The sequence below is a fragment of the Uloborus diversus genome, chromosome 2 (genome assembly GCF_026930045.1).
Source record: "Uloborus diversus isolate 005 chromosome 2, Udiv.v.3.1, whole genome shotgun sequence".
Classification (NCBI taxonomy): domain Eukaryota; kingdom Metazoa; phylum Arthropoda; class Arachnida; order Araneae; family Uloboridae; genus Uloborus; species Uloborus diversus.
Window position 1 is genome coordinate 198,050,311 of NC_072732.1, and position 23,238 is coordinate 198,073,548.

General features: G+C 32.6%; 1 protein-coding gene across 1 annotated transcript in view; it reads left to right on the plus strand.

The window, feature by feature from the left end:
- Positions 1-12,909: 12,909 nt before the first annotated feature.
- The window catches only part of LOC129216236 (anoctamin-8-like), a 75,507-nt gene continuing 65,178 nt past the window's right edge, over positions 12,910-23,238 (plus strand). Inside the window, exon 1 of the mRNA XM_054850435.1 lies at positions 12,910-13,364. The gene's annotated coding sequence lies outside the window, so the exon portion shown is untranslated. The remainder of the gene's footprint in view (positions 13,365-23,238) is intronic.

A 23,238-nucleotide genomic window follows, 5' to 3' on the forward strand; every position in this document is an offset into this window, starting at 1 on the left:
AAAAATAAGAATGATCCCGATTTTTTGCATGCGTGAACTAGCTTGCCAATATTTTCCAATGTTGCTTTTCAATATCGCTCAAATATGATATCCGACATTTTGAGCGTTTATGACATCTCTTAAATTTTTCAGAGTTTTGGAACAATTTCTCCGAAAATTTACAAAGACTAAGTGTTAGTTGCATAGGCTACAACCAGCAAATATTTCATCAAGTGCGAGTGCAAATAAGTATATTGAAAACTGAATATTGAATACCGTTTAAAAAATGTCTTAATTCTCAAATAGCACAACATTGTAAGGCGACAACATTGTTAGCATACTTTTTCTAAAAAACGGGGAAGGGGTGGGAATACAGGAACGAAGATTCAATCGTAAAAATATCATTAAAAACAAAAACAAGAAAAAAGAAATGAGTACGTAAGAAAAGGCTTAGTTTTGTATTGTAAAAGTATGGTATCTATCTATCTCCCCCCCCCCCCCCCCCGATCAACTTTTGAGCAAATATTATAGCATTGTGTCCACGGGAAAAATTTTTTAAAGACTCATATAAATCCCGAAGAAAAGACGAGATCGCTTCGAACAATCTTTGTTTGCTTCCTTACATTTATGAAAGATTTTCATCATGTCATTTATAAGTGAACAAAAATTATACTCAAAACAAGAAAACTGTAAATTGCTGACAGCTTTGTTCACTACTATTGCTGAAATAAAGAAAAGAACTTAGCAATTTAAAAAAAAAAAAAATCAAAAGTCACAGCTATTATAACACGGTTTTGAGCCTGTCATTCCGCTGTTGTGACTGGAAGAAACGAGCGATTTCTTGAATATTTTTGTACAAATAATCTGAGATTTCTGTGCTGATAAAAGCGGTAATGACTGGGGGGAATTTTTTTTTTTTCCGTATGTGTGTGTGTTCCTATTTCCTATGCAATTTATATCGAATACCCCAACCCAAGTAACATAAATCACGTTACATCACTTTGCTCTGAAGCGTTGACATCACGTTACTGGTAACGTTGATAGAGCGAAAATATGTCTCGTTGCAAAACGCAAAAGCAACGGTTTTAGTAACGGTATATCAACGGTTTCAGTAACGTTACATCAACGATTTTTGAAACGCTACATCAACCTTTATTTATCACGTTACATCACGTTGCTTTTAAACGTTGTATTAAGCTTTTTTTTTTTTTTTCATAGCTTGAATAAAGTTTTTTTTTCTTGGTGAGAAGGGAGGTGAGTTCATTGAACCCTTAATTTTTGATACAGTAAGTATTCTGCATTTTTTGTTAATGCAGTTACTGTTAATATACTTTTATAAAATCTTTACTTTTTTTTTTTTTTTTTTTAATTTTTATAAAATGTTTCATGCCGTTTAAAGGCGTTCGAGTATTCTCACACTGTTACTTCATTTACAATATTTTGTAAGAGCATTCCTGAGGTTTAAAAATAAACAGAGTATAACATAGCATAGCCGAATTTACATCAATTGGAGTTCTGTTAATAGTTAAAATTAACGATATTACTACAAATTAAATAAAAACTTCTTTCATAAATAAATCCTTGAAAAAATAATAATTATTGTTACTGAAGAACTCCAGAAATATTTTTCGAAAGGCATGAAAGTTTTGAAAATATCCTCTTACATCAGTGCTTTAGCAAAAATTTGCAATATTATTACTAAAGATAATTTCAGTTACATGACAAAATTTTTTCAAAAAATTGCTACAATTATTTCGTCAAAATCATTCTGCAAAAATCCGATTAAATGAGTAAAAAATGGTATCATTTATCGCTGTTATAGCTTATTAATGGGACATATCCCCAAGCTTCAGCATCTTTTTAAGAAATCAATGAATAAATACTCAAATAAAAACATCTAACATTATTCTTTTAAACAATATTATAAATAAAAGTACGGTGCGAAAAATGCTCAAACTCCGACCAACGGCGGTTCATTAACTTCATAAAAATATGTAATAACACTTTCTTTTCAATTAAATAAGTATATCAACAATAACAACTGGACATTGGGCTAGTTCAGTTTTGGACGAATTTCTCGTTTTTGTGTCAGTGTGTGTCATAAGGAACATGCAGTGATTATTAAATAGCCGTAGTTGCAAATGATTACCATGTATACCACTGTGACTGGGAAAAAAAACAAAAATTTCATGATTTGCAATAAATGCATTGAAGCAATACTTGATTAAAAAAAAAAAAAAACTAGTATGCTGTGGCCATCACGAAACTTTCTTCTATATTTTTCCTTTTTCTGGTCCCTCCCCATGCTTGACGAGGAAGCAATATTCCTAACAAAAACAAAATTACACATGCAAAAACTTGACGACCATCCCAGTGTCTGAATTATTGTAAAAACAAAACAAAGAGCGAAAATTGAAAGTTACTTTAAAAGCCTTACTTGAATTAATTACAAGTATTTTACTTCTTGAGATAGGGCACTCACAATGGAAAAAAAGAACGGGCGATTGCGCTACCCCCTTTTTAGCTGTTGACACCAAAATAAAATCAGCTCTTATACCCATTAAGGGCTACTTGTCAAAAAAATTTTGTTTGATTCCGTTCGTTATTTCTTGAGATACAGCAGTCACAATTGACGACAAAAAACGTTCTATAACTCAACCCCCGTTTGAGCTATTGACACCAAAATTGAATCAGCACCTGCTCCTGTTAGGGGCAACATATGGACCAAATTTTGTTTGATTCCACCGGTTACTTTCTGAGGAATAGCAAGCACGCGTAACTCAAAAAACCTCCCATTGCTCCACCCCCCTTGGAGGAATTCGCGCCAAAAACCAATGGGCACAAGTTCACATAGGGGCACATGTGTGTACCAAATTTCGTTCAATTTCATGCGGTAGTTTTTGCTGTAGAGCGGCCACAAAAACCTGGTCACACACAGACGTGACACACATACATACACACACACAGACAGACAGACATTTTCCAAAAATAGTCGAAATGGACTCAGCACACCTCAAAACGTTCGAATCCGTCAAAATTCGAAATTCGAAAATTTGCACGAATCCAATACTTTCTTCTATATATTAGATATAGAAGAAAGTAAAAACAATCGATTTTCTCGACCAAACAACTATTTTGTTATTTGCTCTATTTTTTGCCGAAAGAAGTGGAAAAAGTCAACAGAATGATGTCTTACTAATGAATTTTGAAAAAAAAACTTTAAAAAATCATGGCGATCCAACAAAAAACAAAAAAAAAAAAAAAAAAAGAAAAGAAATGAACCTCTAAGAAATAATATACATGATTCTTGAAGTAATAATAAATAAGGCAATCGAAATCAAAGGAAAATGAGGGAGTAAAAGTCTCATTATTTGGCTCACAAAAATTATATTTCAAAAATAAATAAATAAATAAATTTCTAAAAATGCAGCTTTGCATTTGACATCACAGAAAAAAAAGTTTATTTCTCAGAAAAGGTGCTTTACTTCTTTTTGTAATTATTAAAAAAAAAACTGGCATATTTTCTGTAAACTTAATTCATTGCAGTTTAAGGTACAACTTTCGATACGCATTCCACCATAAAACAATAAAAATATTATTAATTATTTTTTCTTAGTCTAAGTGAAAAATTAGTAGACAAATATTCTTTTGCTTTTATTGAGAAAATTGTCCTTATATGATAATAAACTGATATTTTTGTAGATCCCCTTGTCATTTTTTTTTATACTAGTAGAATTGTTACTTTTTATGACCTCGGTTACATCGCGCTGTCGAATATATCGCGCTCTTTTGTTGTCTCTCAAGAGGCGCGATGTATCGAGGGGCTACTATACAAACAAGGGGAGACGGTTCGCTTTGTTCTGGACAGACTTCTTGCTATAGATGTCACCGAAGTGACCTAGGGAAAAAATAGGGACCAAGTTCATGAAACTAGGGACATCACAGTAAAAAAAACTTCATTGCATCAGTAATTTTTTTCTTTCATATGAGGTAAAAAAGAATGTACTTTTTAAACTATACGAAAAAAAATATAAACACATTTTTCGTAAGTTTTATAGGCAAATTTTGACAACACTACTCAGTGCCCGTGTGTCGTTGCATTAGCGATTCTAAAAGTTAATCCTTTTTTTTCACTTGGGAATTTAACTGCTATGTCTACATCTTATTTTTTATTGAAATGTGGTTTATCTAGGAAGAGATTAGACTAACAAAGAAACTTTAAACTGTTATAATTGTCTTGTAACAATTGTTTTTAAACTAGGCTTCATACTCTCTAATGTAACATCAGTCACAAAATTGTATAAAAGTTTGCACTGCTTAAACAAAAACAAACCCAAGTTTATAAAAAGTCATATTCTCTTCATTTATGATGATAACTTCAATATTAATCCCTTAAATATTTAGAAATAGTTCAATTTAATTATTTAAAACTTATTTAAAATATGTAACATCAGTCACATTTCTCTTTTCGATAATAAACCTCAAACAAATTGCACAAAAGGCATTGACTGCTGCAGAAAGGCAAAAAAGGAGGCAAGATATAAATTAAGAAATAAAGAAAAACATGAAAATTTCAAAAAGTAAAACAAAGTAGAAGCTAAAAAAGCGAATGATAAAAAAATAAATAAATAATTTTTAAAAACCTATCATAATTACCTAAGTTAGTTCAGAATCAAATTAAAAAGAGAAATTAGGTGACGAAGTAAAACAAGAGTAGAACAAATTTAAAGTATTGAAGTCCCATGTTTAAATTTGTAACTTCATTACTCCTCTTTAAAATAATGAAACCTTGGTAAAATCTGTTAGTCATTCAAAGCGATCTGTGTTATATCTTCACAAAAGAAAACTGCTGCTGTAAAAAATTTTCTGGCATGAAATTTGACAAAAAGATAACTCCTAGTTCTTTATGTATTACATTTGAATAAAAGTGCTACATCATCAATACAGAAATATTTCTAAATGTCACAACTTCATGCAAATTTCAGAGCTATCACCATACGACTTGCAGTCATGTTATAAAGAGTTTATTTGAATAGTACTTTTTTTTTTTTTTGAATCAGAAGCTCTTGCAGGTGTTTAGCAACAACCCTTTTTTTACCGTAAAAGAAGGAACCACTTCCAGCAGAACATGTTCCAAAATTGTTGACTGCTACTGGAGAACGGTGTCTTGAAGAATATGACAAACAATTGTATCACGAGAAGTTAGATGCATTGAAATTTAAAACTATGAGTATTTAGTAACTGTCAAGATTCAAGCAGTAAAACATTGGAAATAGCCTGTCAATGTGGATAAAACTTATTATTCACATGCGAAAAGAATAAAATATTTAGCCCACTAGATGTAGTAAAGACAAGAGGACTTTTTATTTTATGAAATAAAGGGTGTCCCAAAATTAACGCAAGATTTGAATTTGCCGCCATTTTTGCTATATATGGTTGGCAATCCTGAAAAAAGAACAATTTGACAGCTGAGAGTTTAGGGTAATCAAAAATGGAGCGTTATACGATACAATAACGCGCTTTCATTATTGAACAATTGTTTCAAAAATAATGAAAGTTGAGGCTGGTCAAGCAGTTACTGTTATTGGCGCTCGGTATCGCAACACGGTAATGCACGGGTGGTTGTGGGCTTGTTGACATAGACCTTTGAATTCAAATAACCCCATAAGAAGAAATTTAAAAATGTTAAATCACACGATCTAGGGTGCCAATTCTGATCACCGAAATGAGAGAGTACGCGACTAGGAAATGCCTTATGCAGTAATTGAAATGTTTCACTCTCTCTAGCTGTATGGTACAAATAACACCCCATTTTTACTAACCCTAAACTCTCAACGGTCAAATTGTTCTATTTTCATGGCTGCCAACAATTTATGGAAAAAATGGTGGCAAATTCAAATCTTGCGTTAATTTTGGGACACCCTTTACATCAAAAATATAACTTTTAAAACTTTTTAAATGAACTTTTCTAGTATTTTAAATACAGTTTTACAATTTCAAATGCTAATTTTATTTTCAAGGAGAAATAATTTATAATTACAACAATTCATTGTAAATGTAACATCAGTCACAAAATCTTTGTATCATCAATCACGGGTGTTAAATAGTTTTTATACTTTTAGTTTTTAAGTTACGTATTTCAATAAAACAAAGTGTTTTCATCAAGTCTAAAATCTCTATTTTAAGGGGAAGAAATCTGTTTAGATTTTACGTTATTGGTTTGAAGAGAATTTCAAATTATATTTAAGTCACTTTTCTCAATGTCTCTTCTGCGTAACATCAGTCACGCTTTTTGTTCCCCTTAATTTCATACAAAAAAATTTTCCTCGAGTCTGAAAACAAGTGTGGGGGCAGTGATGTACCATATCATGATAGTTTAGATCAATTTCAGAAGAAACAAAATTTAATTTCAAGAATGCTGAATTCATAAGTTAAAAACAGAGTCAAATTGTAACGTTAGTCACCGTGAACAGACCCTTCTACGCTTTTAAATGCCTCATTACTCGCCAAATTGGCGGCTAAAATGAATGAATTCTGTAAAAGTTGTTTCTTTGCCAATGCACTGTTAATGCAGGGAAAAAGACCTGCATTAGGTACACTGTCACTTGTGAGAAACAAAATGTTTTTTACCTTTATTCAAAAGACAGAATTATAGTGATTCCAATAACTAGAAAAACCCACCTTCATGATGTTACGGGGGCAAATTGTTTCTTTATTAGAAAGATTTCCTGTAAAAATTGATTTAAAAAAAATCATGAAACAGAATAGACCATAAAAACGAAAAGTTAATGAAGTTTTATTTGATAGCTCAAGGAAAAATAAGTTATTTTCTTCATTAGTATATCAGAAAAATCAAAATTATTTCCTTTTTAAGATTAGAATTTTTAAAATTTTAAATTTTTATTTCGAGAATCTGGTCGATTAAATAAAACATATGTTTTCCGAGAGGATATATTTTGTAAATATGCATAGTGTAAAAAATATTTATTTCTGTGGTTATATTTTGATAACTGAGACTTTCGACATTGATAAGACGAAATTAAATAGCGAACAATCAACTTAATACAAAATTTTCAGATTGCTCTAATTTCCATCATTTAAGACTGATAAGAAATAAAAATACATAATGTTATGCATCGTAAAATCCACCAGTACACTTATCATAATCTTTATGATAAGTGTACTGGTGGATGTCGACCATAAAATCGTTATCTTTATTACCTCATGTTAATCACCATTTCTTTTTCTAGGGATATGCCTCGTATTACCTATTTTAGAAAATCACCAGTCGTAATATGACGGGTGAAAATTTCTTGGTAATTTTCTTGGCCATGCCATTCCATTAGTAGAAATAAGAAACCCAACGAGTAGGGTCCTATCAGAATTCGTGATTGCGAAAAGCATAATTTGAATCCAAGATGTCCAAATTCAAATATTTTTCCTTTTTTTTTAATTTGAAGCATAATTTTTCCTTATTTCCAGTTTCTATGCCCTGTAGTAGAAATTTTCAACTGCTAATTCGGTTTTTGGAATTAATTTTTATAATTTTCTGTGACTTTTCCAAAACTTTATTCTGATGAATTATTAAACAACTGCTTATTATAATTGAAAACTGAGGAAAAATTTAAAATATCATATGAAATGTTTTGCTTTAGAATCTTTATTCAGTTGAAAGAGAGCTGGATTTTCTTTAAAGAAAATATGGGAATTTTCTGAAACATTGTCAAAATATTTTGGAAAACTTGTTCTGATAACGTTTGTTTGTTGTTTGAGATATTGATAAATTATACAATTGTTACAATATAGTAGTAAATGATGCGAGAATTTTGAAAGAATACAATTTAAAATGTAAAACCTGCATACTTTTTTTAAGCTCTTTTTCAAAACGAAACTTTTTGCAATAGTACGGAATCTCGCCTCTTTCCATGGCATCTCAATTTTCAAAAGTAATTTGAAGAATTATAACAAGTTTTTTTTTCTTTTTTTTCTGGTGGAAAACCTAAATAGATCATGAAGGTACCGCAACTCACCAAAGTTTGACTACTAGTGACTCACCAATGAACCACGACTCAAAGTTGCTCTAATCTAGTCAAATATACAAATCATTCACGCTTACATATTCCCATAAAAAATATAGTCTGCATGCAATATACCAACAACCCGGTTATCTCATCCAGAAACTGCAGTTTCCTCCTTGTTGTGAACTCATCAGTCTGGAATAGTGAATATCCGAACTGGAGGTATATGTCATCTTATTGAAGTTGAGAGCGCCAACAAACATGTAGTTGAAGTAAATTTAGGTTATTTACTGTATATATATAGCCCGGTTTGAGATGTAATTAAAGTGGAGATAAATAAGATTTGGTGCTATTGATTCAGTTTTACTCTGAAAAACATAAATTATTTCAACACTTCATCTGTCGGTATCTCATTATTTCTGGTTGGAAACGTTTGAAACAGTGCCAGAAAATCCAATACCGCATGTTACTTCAAAAATAAAAATTGTGCTACTTTATAATGAGTTTTTAATAAGTACATTAATAACATAGCGTCAAATATTGACGACAACGCTCTAATAAATCTTTTTCGGGTGTATCTATTTCTGTGACGATAATGATTCAAAAATAAAAATTGTGGCATTTAATAACGAGTTTTAATAAGTATATGATTTTTTAGTTAACTTCATTGAATGATGCAATATTCCAGACTAAAATTTTGTTTGGTTACCAAGATAACTTTTATATATCTTCAGAAACATTTTCTGGAAGTTTTATTAAAAGAAAAATGCTGAAGAATTACTTAGTAAAATAACCCTCAATCTCATTTTTTTTTTTCCAAATTTATTTTTAAACTCTCTTAACAGAATTGGCAGATGTTTTGTGTACATTTATTTAATTGCATTACAAAAGGTTCGCTTGGGAAAAAATGACGAATATATTTTTTCTTGAATTAATGTTTTTTAAATATTTATTATTTTTTTATGATCAAAAAACGTTTGATAATACATTTTTAGTATTTTGCATACTAAATGTTTCACATGAAAAAGAGCGTAGAAACGATTGGCTTAAAGTGATGAAAAAAAAACTGAAATTGATAATATTAAAAGCATACAAAGTAACAGATTGAGATAAAATAAGACATTCTTTTAAAAATTATTTAGAGCTTTCTTTGCTCTGACTGGCTAATGTCCAGATTTTTACCATGATGTGTAAACAAGTAAAATGAACGCCATTACGATTATCGTGTCTGGAGCTCCAGGAAAAATAACTCGTAAGATTAGTTGCAAATAGTGTAATGGTAAATAAAGATAATTTTTCCTGGTACAACACATTTTTTCAGCGTTGCGCCGTAAGGAAAAGCTACATTATGTGCTAAGCGTGTCGGTGAGACAAATAACAGTAGTCCAAAACAGCAATGACAAAGGACACCATTTATTTTCTTTTCAGCATAGGTTATTTATTTTATTGAATAAAATGGAGTTTTCCCTCCATTTTATTCAAACTTTAGTAATACTTCCAAGGAGTTCCTCGGGAAAAAAAAGACATGTGATGCATGGGCGCCCATATGAGGGGGGCAGGTGGGAGCTGAAGCCCCCCCCCCCTAGAAATTAGAATTTCCTTTGCTTTTAGTACTTTTTTCTTTACAAAAATGTTAAAATATTTCTCCCCCAGCCATTAATGAATAAGTTATTAAAAATGTCAAATTTCAATAACTCTAATCTATACTGAAATTGGTTTCCATGGGAAAAAATATCCTGCTAAACCACGGAGAAAATATTTGAACCCGCCCTTAAAATTTTGCATATGGTTGCCCATGATGTTATGTGTGAAAATACTACGAAATGAATTTCACAAAGTGCTTCGTAATGCAGATGACTGAAAGTTAGTATCACGTAAAGGGAGAATAATATATAATGTTGACTTTTTAGACAGACAACAAAAGTTATCCTCTCTCTCCCACATTTTTACTTCCTTTTACAAAAAAGGAAGTATTGTATTGACAAAAAAATTTTCACTCAAAAATCGACATTAATTTCCATTCTACTCACCCCCGAATGAATATTGAGTTTTTTTTTCAACTTGACCACACGTGGATAAGTGCCTAAGAACGTATAGACAAGCGAAATATCCATAATCACGATTCCCGAGTTAATTACAACGAATTTTCTCGTGACGTCTGCATGTACGTATGTATGTATATGCGTATATGCGGATGTATTTCGCATAACTCAAGAACGGAATATCCTAGAAAGTTGAAATTTGTTACGTAGACTCCTAGTAGGGTCTAGTTGTGCACCTCCCCTTTAGGTGCTTCTAAAGAGGTCTTTTGCCCCTTTTTGAGGAGAAATCATTGTTAATTTCGATGTAAACTCAAGTGATGTTATAATGTGGCGGACACTTGGCGATATATCGCCATTCTTTTGGTCGCCAAGATTTGTCACCAACTTGGCGATAAATTTGGCGATTTTTTATTTATTTTTCTAAAATTTGTTTCAAAACAAATTTTAAAAAATAAATAAACAATCGCCAACGAATAAAACTCTGTTGGTGATATTTAGAGAATTAACTATTGAATCACATTAAAATTGCCAGTAATGTGGAAATGACATTAAATTTGAGTAAAAGGAAGTCATGTGATGCACACATCAGCTCGTTTAAAACTTAATTTTTAAAACTGCATTCAGTTTAAACTAAGTTTTTCAAAAAGCCACAATAAAACTAGATCGTTCGATCAAAGATGTTTTCATCCGCCTTTTTAAATAGGTTAAACATTTTTTGATGATGCGAAAGCTTTTCGCTAAATGTTGGCACAACATTAACTTACAGTGCTGAAGTTAATTTCTCCCATAATTTTTAAAATCTCTTTAAAAACCAACATTTGATTCAAACTTTCTTGTTTTGCAAAAAATCATAATAAAACCAGGCAGTTTGAACAAAGACATTTTCATCGGCTTTTTAAATAGATTTTAAGTTTTAAAGAGATTGAAAACATCTATGCTGAAATTCAGCATCTATATTATTAATTTCAAGTTGGCATAAAAAATAATTTCGAGTATGTTTTACGCATCACATTCTTTAATGGTTTAACTGAATACGGGGGGGGGGGGGGGAACCTTCTTCTTTTAGTGATATGGGACATTTCTAAAATTTCCTAAGTCAATGAAATATAAGAAGCAAAAATCTAAATTAAAACCTTAGAAATCGCATCCCGGCAAAAAAAGTGACACGACTTTAAAAAAAAAAAAAAAAAAGCCCGAAAGACATGGTTTTACGTACTAGTAGATTTAAGCGATTTCGTCTCAAGTATTACTATACGCGTAAAAAATTGCTTTGTAATGTTTACTGGATTTTTTTTTTTTTTTTTTTGTCTTAACTAATATAACTAACTTAAGTTTATTTTGCAGTATTGCAGTAAGTTTCCATCCCTTAGCCACGGTTAAGGAATAACTACATGCAATATACCAGACAGCCGGTTATCACATCCAGGGACTACAGTTTCGTTCTTATTAGAACTCATCTGTCTGGAATAGTGAATAACTGAGCTGGAGGCAGATGTATTTCATTGAAGCTCAGAGCGCCAACAAACTGGCGGATTTATCTCACTCAAATTTATCTCCTTCAATTTTCGAGTTGAACCGCACATGCTACGGTCACTCGCTCGTGAGATAAATATCCTTTATTTACCAGTTTGTTGGCGTTCTCAGAATCAATGACATGACATCTGCCTCCAGCTCGGTTATTCACTATTCCAGACAGATGAGTTCTAATAAGAAGGAAACTGCAGTCTCTGGATGTGATATCCGGGCTGTCAGCTATATTGCATGTAATAGTTTATGCTTAAAAGTCGAAAATTTCTCTTCTAAATTATAAAATTGTAATGATGTGTCACTATTGAGTATATCGTTTTTGCGTTACCACACACCAGTTGTATAAGCTAACTTTGTGCGAGTTTTGTAGCAAGAAAAAGCATAAAATTCAGATTTTAATTTAAATCAATAGTTAGTAGCACAATTTTTCGAAATTTTGAGTTGTGTCACTTTTCCTGACGTGGTGCGATATGTACATCTACATCTAATGCAAAGGAGCATTCCGGCATTTATAAATTGCAATATATTCTCCACATTTGCAGAATCAAAGCACAAATTTCGAAGAATAAGGGAGGTCATATTTTTTTTTTCTCACTCAGGAGTTTCCCGTACCTACCACCATTTGTGGCTTAACCAGTTGGATGGGACCCTGAAGACAGCTCTGATTTTTCGAACCAGACGAGAAACCAAACAATCCCTGGTCCAGCACCTTTAGAGGTATCGTTTCACTTGGAGGACTTTGTAACCACGAGCATATTTTTGAGAGGCTACAGCAACCTCCCATGACCTCTCATCGGGGTGCTCCTAACTACATTCATATGTAAATGTGTGCGCGAAGAAAAATCGATATCATTGGCTGAGTCGCAATGAACTTAATTTTTTTTTTGGGGGGGGAGGGCAATTTGCCGAATGGAACTCCAAATTTTGCCGAAAGATGAAATTTTTGCCGAATTGTGGGACGAAATTTGCAGAAAAAAGAATTTTTTGGGAGGTCACAGTGACCTTTCGTGACCTCTCTTCAGGGCACCCATGATTATATTAAATGTGGGTATGAATGAAAATCGAAATGACGGGTCTGACTTGAGTGCTATTTCGAGAATTCCAATCGACTTGGATTTCCGCTCAAAATTGGTGACATATCTGGACATTAATGACATAACCCATGACGCTGTATTTTATTTCTTTCCTTAATTGCTCTTGCAAATGAAATTAGATACCGTGCATTTCCTCTGGCTATTACTCAACCAGATTCAAGTTCGTCGAAGAACGATAAAGGGTTCTCTGTTCTAATGACTTCATTTTCGCTTCTTCATTCGTTTCACCATTTTTTTTCTATAACGGCCCTACATGCTCTGGTATATCGATGGCATAAAGACACATCCTCTGTGAACAAAAATGGGGGCATCTGGTTCCTGACAGACCACGTGACTTCGGAGTCTGATCTCCATGGTTACTCTCGAATCGATGGAATGGCTGCTCTGGTGCCAGGAATTAGCTGTCCTAAATTTAGTATACCTGCAAGCTGCGTAAAACCACGAACGGAAGCCGGGGGAAGACATCGGGATTTTTCGCTCCAAGACCTTCTTGTCTATCTTTCTTGAAGTGGACAAGAAGTAAAATTATGTTCTCTCTTGAACCAGGAAGTGACCGTGTTATCTATCATAAGTGATGTAAACAAAAGTAGATAAAGGGAGATGTGTGAAAAGGACGGATGAAGTATTTTGTTGGTCACGTGTTTCGTGAGTCAAATTTGTTTATATCGAAAAAAGGGAATTCTGTCAAGTGTTTATTATGATTGGTGAGAATTGTTGTCATTTACGCATCAATGTAATTTTTTAAATTTTGATTCTCTTGATAAGATTGGAGGCAAGGGGGTAAAAATTGATAGCCCCATATGTATGCTCGATATTATTTCTGAGAAACACAATTTTGTATTATTATGTTATTATTTGTTTCCAATTTTTTGCATGCTTTACGTCGCGTTATATCTTACATGACGTAAAATCTGTTGCAAATTTCCGTAACTCAAGTTCTACGTCATGAACATGACGTACTAAGTCCTGCTGGAATTCTTACGTCATCTTGTTAAATGTTTTCGTTGCATTTTCTCAGAATTTCAAGAATTCTATCTTCATGCCCAAAACGTTTATATACGACATCTACTTCAAATCAAATGGAAATTGTGCAGTTGCTATTACAAACTTAAAAATGGGAGACATAACAAACAATATTTTAATTTCAAACATAAAATGAAGACGTAGTAAATAATTTTGGTGGGTTTTGCAACCCCTAAAACCTCTATTTGGCTCAAACACGAATCTGGGTCGAGGAGGGTCAGGAGCGTTATGATTCCTCTTGAAGTTATCAAAGTAATCAATGATACTGCGCTTTTGGGCACTTCAATTTCGAGAAATCACTTAGGGACAGTTTTATTTGTGCCGGATTTAGAGTGGCGTAAAACAAGGAGCTCGTACCGGGCGGCAAAATTCAGTCTATTAAAGAAAGCTTCTTTTCGTTGTAACTCGATATAAAACTTTAAGGTTGGTCAGAAGAGCAGTTTCTAGTTTTTCCCTTACTCGGAAAAACCGAAGATTTGGCATTGGGCCCCGAACTAATTTTTCTGCTCAAATATTATCATTATGAGCCCCCACCTATTGGTTCATGAGGCCATATTTTAATAATGACACCTTCAAAAATCAGAAGATTCTGCCCTTTATTTGGTTATGATCTTAGCTCCACTTTTCTTAAGATTCTGAATAATGAATCTTAATTATGAATGGCTGGAAAACATGTAAATGGTTGGATTAGCAAACTAAATAGTTCCGTAGCATTTAGAAATCCGCCTTACATTGAGCCTGCAGTAGCATTTTAGATTTCTTGAGCAGGTTTTTTCTCTCGCAAAACAAATGCACTGTGAAGTCCAATGGACACTAAAACACCTTAAATTAATTGATCGATGGTTTCATAGCATTTGTGCTCGAATATATTCAATAGTAATCTTATTTTATCAACGCACAATATAACGCACAGAGAAGAGTATTTCTTGTCCCTCTTTAGAGTATTTTCTTGCAAAATAATGTCATACTATAAAATAAAATAGAAGAAATAAAAATTTAAATGCATATATTTACCTATAATTTCATTACACTTCTTGTTCAATCAAGTCTTATATTTGCCAAACTGCGAGTCATGACTCTAATAACATGTTTAGTTGTAGTTACCAGGGTTCGAAAATATTATGATATTTTCAAAAATATCGAAAATATCCGATATTTTGATATATATCTGATATTTTGATATATATCCGATATTTTGATATATATCTGATACTTTGATATATATTATATATATTTACAATCAGCACAAACTAAAGTCTTCAAAATAGTAAATGCATCCTCAAATCACTCTATTTTCTTATATTATTATTACAATATATAGACTTAAAGTTAAAGTTTCTTTCATTATTTACCCATCTAATATTTCATTTAACATTTTAATCAATTTTAATGGAGTTAATTTAGCATGAGCTGTTTTACTCACTTTTCTTCTGTTAACTACTTTCACACAGTTTTATTACACTGAAATAAAAAACATGCATTAGTTGGTGCACGGTCATAAGACATTTTCTTTTTTTTTTCCAACCAACATTTAGTATTTAATTAGGCACTTTTAATATGAATTAAAATTGTTACATTACTAATATTTTTATGAATATAAAATGAAAAGGAGTATTATATTAATTTTTTATATTAATGATGTATTAATACATCATAAAAATATAGTACATATATTTTTGGTTATTTTAAATAATAAATAAACAATATTACTGTCTGACCACGGATTGTATGGAAAGACAAACATCCGTTTTACAGCCGGAAATAGTCGAATCTATTATTTTTTTAGCGATGACAGCTAATCTGAAGCAGAGTCTCATTCAAATGAGCGGAATACGCGCATCAAATTTTACTTTTCCCCCTTATTCACATAGATTCGTCTTATCTGGACGTTTGAAAATTCCATGCAATCCGTGGTTGGACAGTACCATGATTAATAATTTTTATACTGAAAATACCATAATTGAAAAAATAAATATCGAAAACATCAAATATCATGATATTTTCAAACTGAATATCGGATATATATCGTGATAGATATCGACTGACATATATCGGCGAACACTGGTAATTGCATTAAGTTTTCAAGATTGACTTCAAAGTTATTCTTGAAAACAGTAATCTCCTAACACATAAAAATACTCCGAATTTTTTTTTAAATTCAGAATAGTTGGTTTGGGCATAAAATAAAAACAACTTTGAGAAAACCACAAGGTTTATAAAGTTTAGACGTAAATATTTAATTTAATTACTTTTTTCTCTCTTCCGACAAGTACAATTTCCTTTGGCTAGAACACCTGCTGCTGGAATTAATATGTGACGTCAAAATGAAGGCGGAATAAATTAAAAAACACAAAATAATAAAGTATTAGAACTTTTTATCTGCAACTTTTTTTTAATCGGAAAAGCCTTTCTGTAGTAAAAAAGGCAGGAATAAATAATTACGCAATTTAAGTAAGGAAGATCGAATCCATTATATTTAATGTGCAATAAAGCATACGAACTGCACGCTCAAGTGACTAAAAATAAAGCTTCTATTTCAATTGATAAGGCGTAGGCAAAAGATGCAATACATTTTACCATTAACGAAATTGCCATAAACCGAAAATTCTTCAGTTTTTAATTACTTTTTGGCTTAAACGAAAATTCAGAATTGTTTTACTTGTATCTTTTTTACCTTCCTGATTGAGAATGTCTTCAAATGAAAAAGAAAAGACACTACGTTAATTTGAATTTAACCAATGGAGTATCTGTTAATGGTACGTCTAGAATAAATGCGTATTCAATAGCTCAATTTATTCAGTGGTGCCCACGGGGGGGAGAGGGGTCATAGCGCAGGCTGCACAAAAGAATTTTTTAGAAGGTATGGGGATTTAAGTTAATTTTTTCAAAAGAATTAGATGCGTTGAGCATTAAAAAATTACGGTTATTTATGAAGGTTTTAAATAATTTTTTTTAAACTATGACCACTTGACCCCACTCCAGAACATCAAAACGTTAAACAGAAAATGCCATAAAGCTATCAATTTTTCTTCTGAACAATCAGTGCAGAGTGTTCTTTATTAATTTAATGTAAAATAACGACAAAACAATTTGAAGTTTTAAAAAACATTCCTGCATTTATTATTTATCTAAGTTGAAAAATCTGTATTTTATGATCACTTTACCCCACCAGACCCTACATGATTAATTAGTTCAAAAAAAAAAAAAAGTTTACAAAAAGTCTCATATAACACAATTTCGATAATACTTAGTACGTATCACCCGGGTTATACAAGGGAAACCTGTACATTTAAATGGTTCAGAAATACATGTAAAAAAAGTTTCTACTAGATAACAGGACACCCATCAATATTTTATTCAATTAGGCTTGTAGGTAGTAATATACTGGAAGAATAGCTTCCAACTGAAAGATGGTGCTCAACCCCCTCTCCCAAACTTCATAAGTATGGGGAGGGGGGTTAAAAAATACATTGAACAAAAAAAAAAAACAATGCTACATATTATAATATACACGAGTAATATGCATATACGTTGCAATAAAATAATTATTCACAAAAAAAAAACAGCTGGAGAAATTAAATGTTTCTAACTTTGTAGCATTTTCTATGCTACGGCTAATGTTATTGAGGGGTCATTGAGCACCCTCTCAGAAATTGAGTAAGAAGCAAAAACTTTTACAGCATAATACTATTAGTAAGAGTAAAAAAAATCGAGAGTGTCCTGAACTCTAGCTGAAAAAAAAGTATTTTTGAAGAACCTCCCTACTGTTCATACATACAAAAAGAAAAAAAAAATTAAAAATTAATTTGAATTTTGACATCTGGAATTCAAAGTATGTTTTTCGCAATCACGAGTGTGTGTGTGTATGTAGGCGTGTGTGTTTATGTCTGTGTGCAGGTATGAGTGTGTGGGTAGTTGTGTGTATGAGTGTTTATGGTAGGGAGGGAAATGTGTATGTGTGTGTAGGCATATGTATTTGTGTCTGTGTGCAGGCATGAGTGTGGGGGTAGTTGTGTGTAGGTGTCTGTATGTATGCGTGTGTATGTGTTTGTGTAAGTGTAGGTGTATGTATGTGTGTATATGTGTTTGTTTGTACGTGCTTGTATGTATGCGTGTAAGTGTAGGATATTGACGCAACTGGAGATGGCTTTCGCTATAGGAGCAGCATCGTGAGGAGCCGGTCGACAATGATGCTGCAGAGGGTGCTGGCGGGAAAATAAAATGATAGCACATCAAAACAGTCAAATAAAAGCAAAAAGCAATCGTGATTGCTCAAAAAAAAAAAAAAAAAGGAAGAAAAGTTGCGTCATTTTGCACCCTTTACTTAGATTTAGACTCTTTCAGTTCGTTTAAAAGTTCTTTCTTTTCAAAAAGTAAATCCAGCTTTGAAATATATTCGGCACTGAAGTGATTTGAGATAAATAGTCTTAATCTACCCCCCTCCCCCCTACGTATTATTCCTTCCTGAAGTTCTTCGTGTAAAAAAAGATTGTCATGAAAATTGTTAAAATATTTATGAAGTTATTACGATACACGGCAAATAAGCGGAGATCCTCCATTTTCTCAATGAGTTAGAGCATTAATCTCATTTACAGTCGATAAACTCGGTCGTTTGACTGGTAAAGTGGATCGAATAAGTGTGTGATGACTTTCAGTTTGTAGGTCACTGTAGTGGAGAAAAGGTTTCGTTTCCTGCGGTTTCATTTGCTGCATAAAGCGTTATAAAACGAAAATGTATTCACAAAAGCGAATGAAACTATTCAAAGGTTCCAGACTGTAACCATTTTTTTTTTCGGAAAGGGGATGGGAAGGGGAGATAAAGCAAATAATATCCGAAACAGATAGTTTTGTTCGAAAAATAATCCTTCAGCTATGTTTGATAACTTAATTTATGTATTTTTATCTTAAACATGTGTGATTTTTTGCGTATTTTCCGAAAAAACAATTACTAGTAACAAAACTAAAGACAAAAATGCATGAAAGAAAGTCTAATGTATTATTAATATGCCGCTAAAACCAAAAAAAAAAGGTAAAATCAATTGAGGAGTAATAGGGTAAATTTGACTTTTTGGTCAAAAGGTAACAGATCCGTCCTCTACAATTGTCATTTTGAACAAAAGGGGACATATCCTGAATGTATCTGTTGTACGAAAACTTTTGGATTGAAAAAAACATATGTTCAAAACTTAATCCACTGGTTTTAGTTTCAAGTACTTTGATATGAAAATATGAGGTGGTGAATAATTGGATATTGGTGAAATTGGAACTTTCAACATTCAGGTTTTCGTTCAAAAGGGCGCATATCCAAAATTAAGGTGGCGATATCTCCTTGTTTTTTTACACAAAATTTTCTTTCTCTGGGCCGTAATTTATAAAGCTTGTGTGCTCACTTCTGTACCTAGAAAATGTGATTAAACTATTTTGCTGTTACCCTAATTCGTTTTTTCCACCCCCTGAACATTTTTGGAAAATGGATATGTTCCCTTTAGATAAACTGGTCTTCAATTAAATAATGAAATAAATATTGAAAAGTAAAAAAAAACAACTAAGAAATGATTTGAGATGGAGATGTGTGTCTGTGAGTCGGTCCCTTCTCCCCCCAATACCTTTCGAGGGAATAGCCTGAGTATAGCAAAATGTTTTTCGTTCGGAAAAAGGCTGCAAAGTAAACTATTCTCTTTTTTTTCTATGTGAGCAGTTTTACTTCTCTTTTAAACAATACTAAAAACATAACATTTGCACCGGTGGGGAAAGTGAAGCCATTTTTAAATCTTGAAATAATAGTGGGATTCGCTTTGATCAGGGCCGTATCCAAGGGGAGGGATGTATTTTAGGGGTTAAACCCCTCCCATTGGGGCTAAAATAATAAATCAAATGAAGAAAATATATATTTGATTTTAATTAATTTCAATTTGAAAGTTTAGTGTTCTCAAAAAAATGAAAAAAATGAAGAAAAAAAAGTTTTACTGCAATTTACGACTCTTAGAGCTTTACCAACTGGAATAATATTCTGGAAAAACTAATGTTGAAGAATATTTCAATGTAAGTTGCATCTGCAATAAGCTCTTTATTGTTGGTTTATCAAGCATTATTTCAGAACATAAAACCTGATATACATGCTGTATTATAAAATAATCTGTGTACAGTTTTTCATACAAATTGCAATATGCCTCATAGTAAACAAATTTAATTAAAAAAAATAGAAGTATTTTTCCCCCCAAGAAACGAACGGAGTTTGATTAAAAAGAAGCTGTAAAATGAAGGCATACTGCTGTAACTTTTGCAGTCAGAATTTTCCTTGGATTGCAGGGAGGGGTCACAGCAGTTCTTCAGGTATAGAAATGCCATAGTTGGATCGGCATTTTAAGTAAAAAACCCCGAAGTCTGTGAGGGATTGACCCCCTCCCCTCCACTTCGCTCGAGTAAAGATTTAGAAGCTTTAAAACCCTTTTAGAAAATCTGGACACGGACCTGCCTTTGATTTAGCTTCTTGACAAAGAAAATAAACAACATTTTCAATTTGGATATTTTAAGGATATTTTTTAAAAGGATTTAAAACTTTCTAACGGCAATGAAAAAGCGAGATTTTACTTGAGAAACCAATAACAATTAAAATGACTTTTTTTAATACCGAAACATCATAAAAATTCTGAATGGGACTCTTACTTTTCTGTTTCAAAGAACAGAAAAATATTAACAAAAACTGAAACACAGTTGTGAATAACTCTCTGCTGGAGTTTATCCCGAGAATTCCTCTTGGACAGATCCCAGCACGTATTTACAAACATCTGCTCTTTTTTATAGATCGTCTGTCACGATTCCACTTGCTCCTGAACTCTCCGCTAAAAGTTCCATCTAAATACAGAACGATGAAGAACACACAAACGTGCACGGGGAGAGAGAGAGAGAGTAGAGGCTCCTGACCTTCCTTTGGATGCAGTTCAGCGGTCAGGGATTTTTATCGTTGATTACACGATTCATGAGCGATGAAAGCGAGTGATAATTAGTGAAAACACGGCACACAATGTGTGGTGAATGTATGCTTGAGCGTGTGGGGTTGATTTGAATAGACTCGGAAGAAATTTGGAATAATCAGGGCCTGATTGCTGCAGGCCAACTAAGCCAGGACCTGGGGTCCCATCTTTCTAAGCAGGGGTTCCCATCCATCCCCAAAGTTCAATGGCACAGTCCCCCCCTCCATTTTTCTCAACCCTCTTTCCCTTTATTATTTTTTATTTTTAGCTCTCTTTCTTAATTTATTTATTTTCAAAAAAAAAAAAAAAATCATTTATTTATTTATTTTTAATTATTATTTACTATTATTATTATTATTTTATTAGAAAAGTTCTGACTTTTAATGACATACGCACACACACACACACACACACACACACACACACACACACACACAGACTAAATAAATAAATGAAATGAAATGTAAACAGAAGAAAATTAAATAAAATAAATAATATAATTTAAATTAAAAATAAATAAAAAAATTAAATATTTTTTTTAATTAAAAAATCCCCCACCCCCAAAATTTTGATACCGCAACTTGCTCCATAATCCCCCTTGTGGGCACACATGCTCCTATGGTGCCCCAAATTACTTAAAGAATTATGCATAGCATTACAACTACTCGAAAAATGCATGTATTTTTAAAATAATATTAAAAAATTAATGACTTGTTAATAGAAAAAAAAAAGTTCCTTAAAAAAGAACTTTTTTTTCATTCTGATAGTAGTGAATTTACCATGTAAAAATTATGAGGGACCTCGCGGGAGATTCATAAATTCGCATGATAAATGATTTACATAGTTCTGAGGCAGACAAAGAGGCCCCCAAAAATGCATTCTGACAAGGCTGAAACCTGTAAATCAGCCACTGCATTCCGCTGTAGAGTCTTGAGGGGACCTCTAAACTATTGTGTTCTTAAGGCTTCAATTTTAGTTAGTCGGGCCTTGGGAATAATATGCATATTACATACGCATACATTCTATACATACGAGGAGGGACGAATCAAAACTACTAACATAAATTTAAATTTCTTTGTTTATTCCAGTGATAAAATTCAACTTTAGAAAGAATTCACTATGGTATTTTGTTCGGAGATTAGGTTGCATGATTTTAATCAGAAGTACCCACGATGGAGAAAGGGGAGGGGGGGGGGGGTTATGTAACGAAGTTAAAACAGTCCAAAATGCCAAAATCAGTTCACTGCACTCAATCACCCCGCTCTTTGCACTACCATGAAGCACATTACAGAAAAAATTCAAAATTTTACCCATGTAATCTAAAAATTGTACCACTGAAGTTCGAAAAATAAATAAATAAAATAAACACATTCTAAATTCCTTATTATATTTATTATGCACTAGTGGTACCCGCACGGCTTTGCCCGTAATAGAAAATTAAAAGGTCTTTTGGTTCGCCTGTACAATATGCGTATTACATACACATACAAATTCACCATACAAATAATGTATGGTGAATTTTCTCGCCAATTGGCTTGTGCCCATGTCACGGTTCCACGTTATGATAATTTCGTAATTTACTCGTCCATCTTATGATAATTTTGTTCTTAAAATTGGAATAGAAAAAGAACCACATCGAATTTTCAAAAAATCGCTTCGAGGTGTACACCCCCATGCTACAAACTAACTTTGTACCAAATTTCATGAAAATCGGCAGAACGGTCTAGGCACTATGCGCGTCACAGAGATCCGGACAGACAGAGATCCTGACAGACAGAGAGATTTTCAGCTTTATTATTAGTAAAGATTTATAATTACGTTGCAAAAGTACAAAATAACATGCCACTAGAATTGATCCAAGAGTTCTGAAAGTGTTTTCATTGTAAGCCTTGCTTTCAGGGATTTCGGCGTCATAGGGGAAAATACATGAAATAGCAGACAATGACTAAAAGTTGTAGAAGCCGACGACATATTTATTCTTCTATTTTTTTTTCATGAAAAAACAAATTAAAAATCGCAGAAAAGTGGAGAAAAATGCATGGGCTGCAGAAATGTGTTTCTGACAGAGGAAAAGATAAAAGAAAGTGAGAGAAGGGGAGGGGGAGGAGGCTTTAAAGGATTGCAATGAAGTCACACGAGTAGTAAAATGTTTCAAGTTAAAAAACGGAAGTGAAACTGAACTTTATCAAGCAATTTTTTGTATTTCAACAAGGATAGAAATTTTAAATAAAACTATAGAAATAAAAACAATAAAATGTTTTTGGAAAATAAAAACTTAAGAAGTTTTTCCCACGACATTTTTATTTTAAACTAAAAAATCGCCCGTCAAGGTATGACTTGTGAAGATTTCTTCTAGCCTGTTTGGTGATATTTTGATAGTTGAAATTTTAACCCTAACTCCAGTGGATTAACCCTTTACTCCAGTAGAGAGCGTTCATTGTTGACTACTTTTTCGTTTCTTCATTCTCCTTAAATGACAGTTCTGCCAGTACAACAGTTAAGTTACCGGATCCAGTTCAGCCTTGTCAAAACAAAGCATTTCCCTGCAGGTCAAACACTACCTAAAAATACTATCAAATTA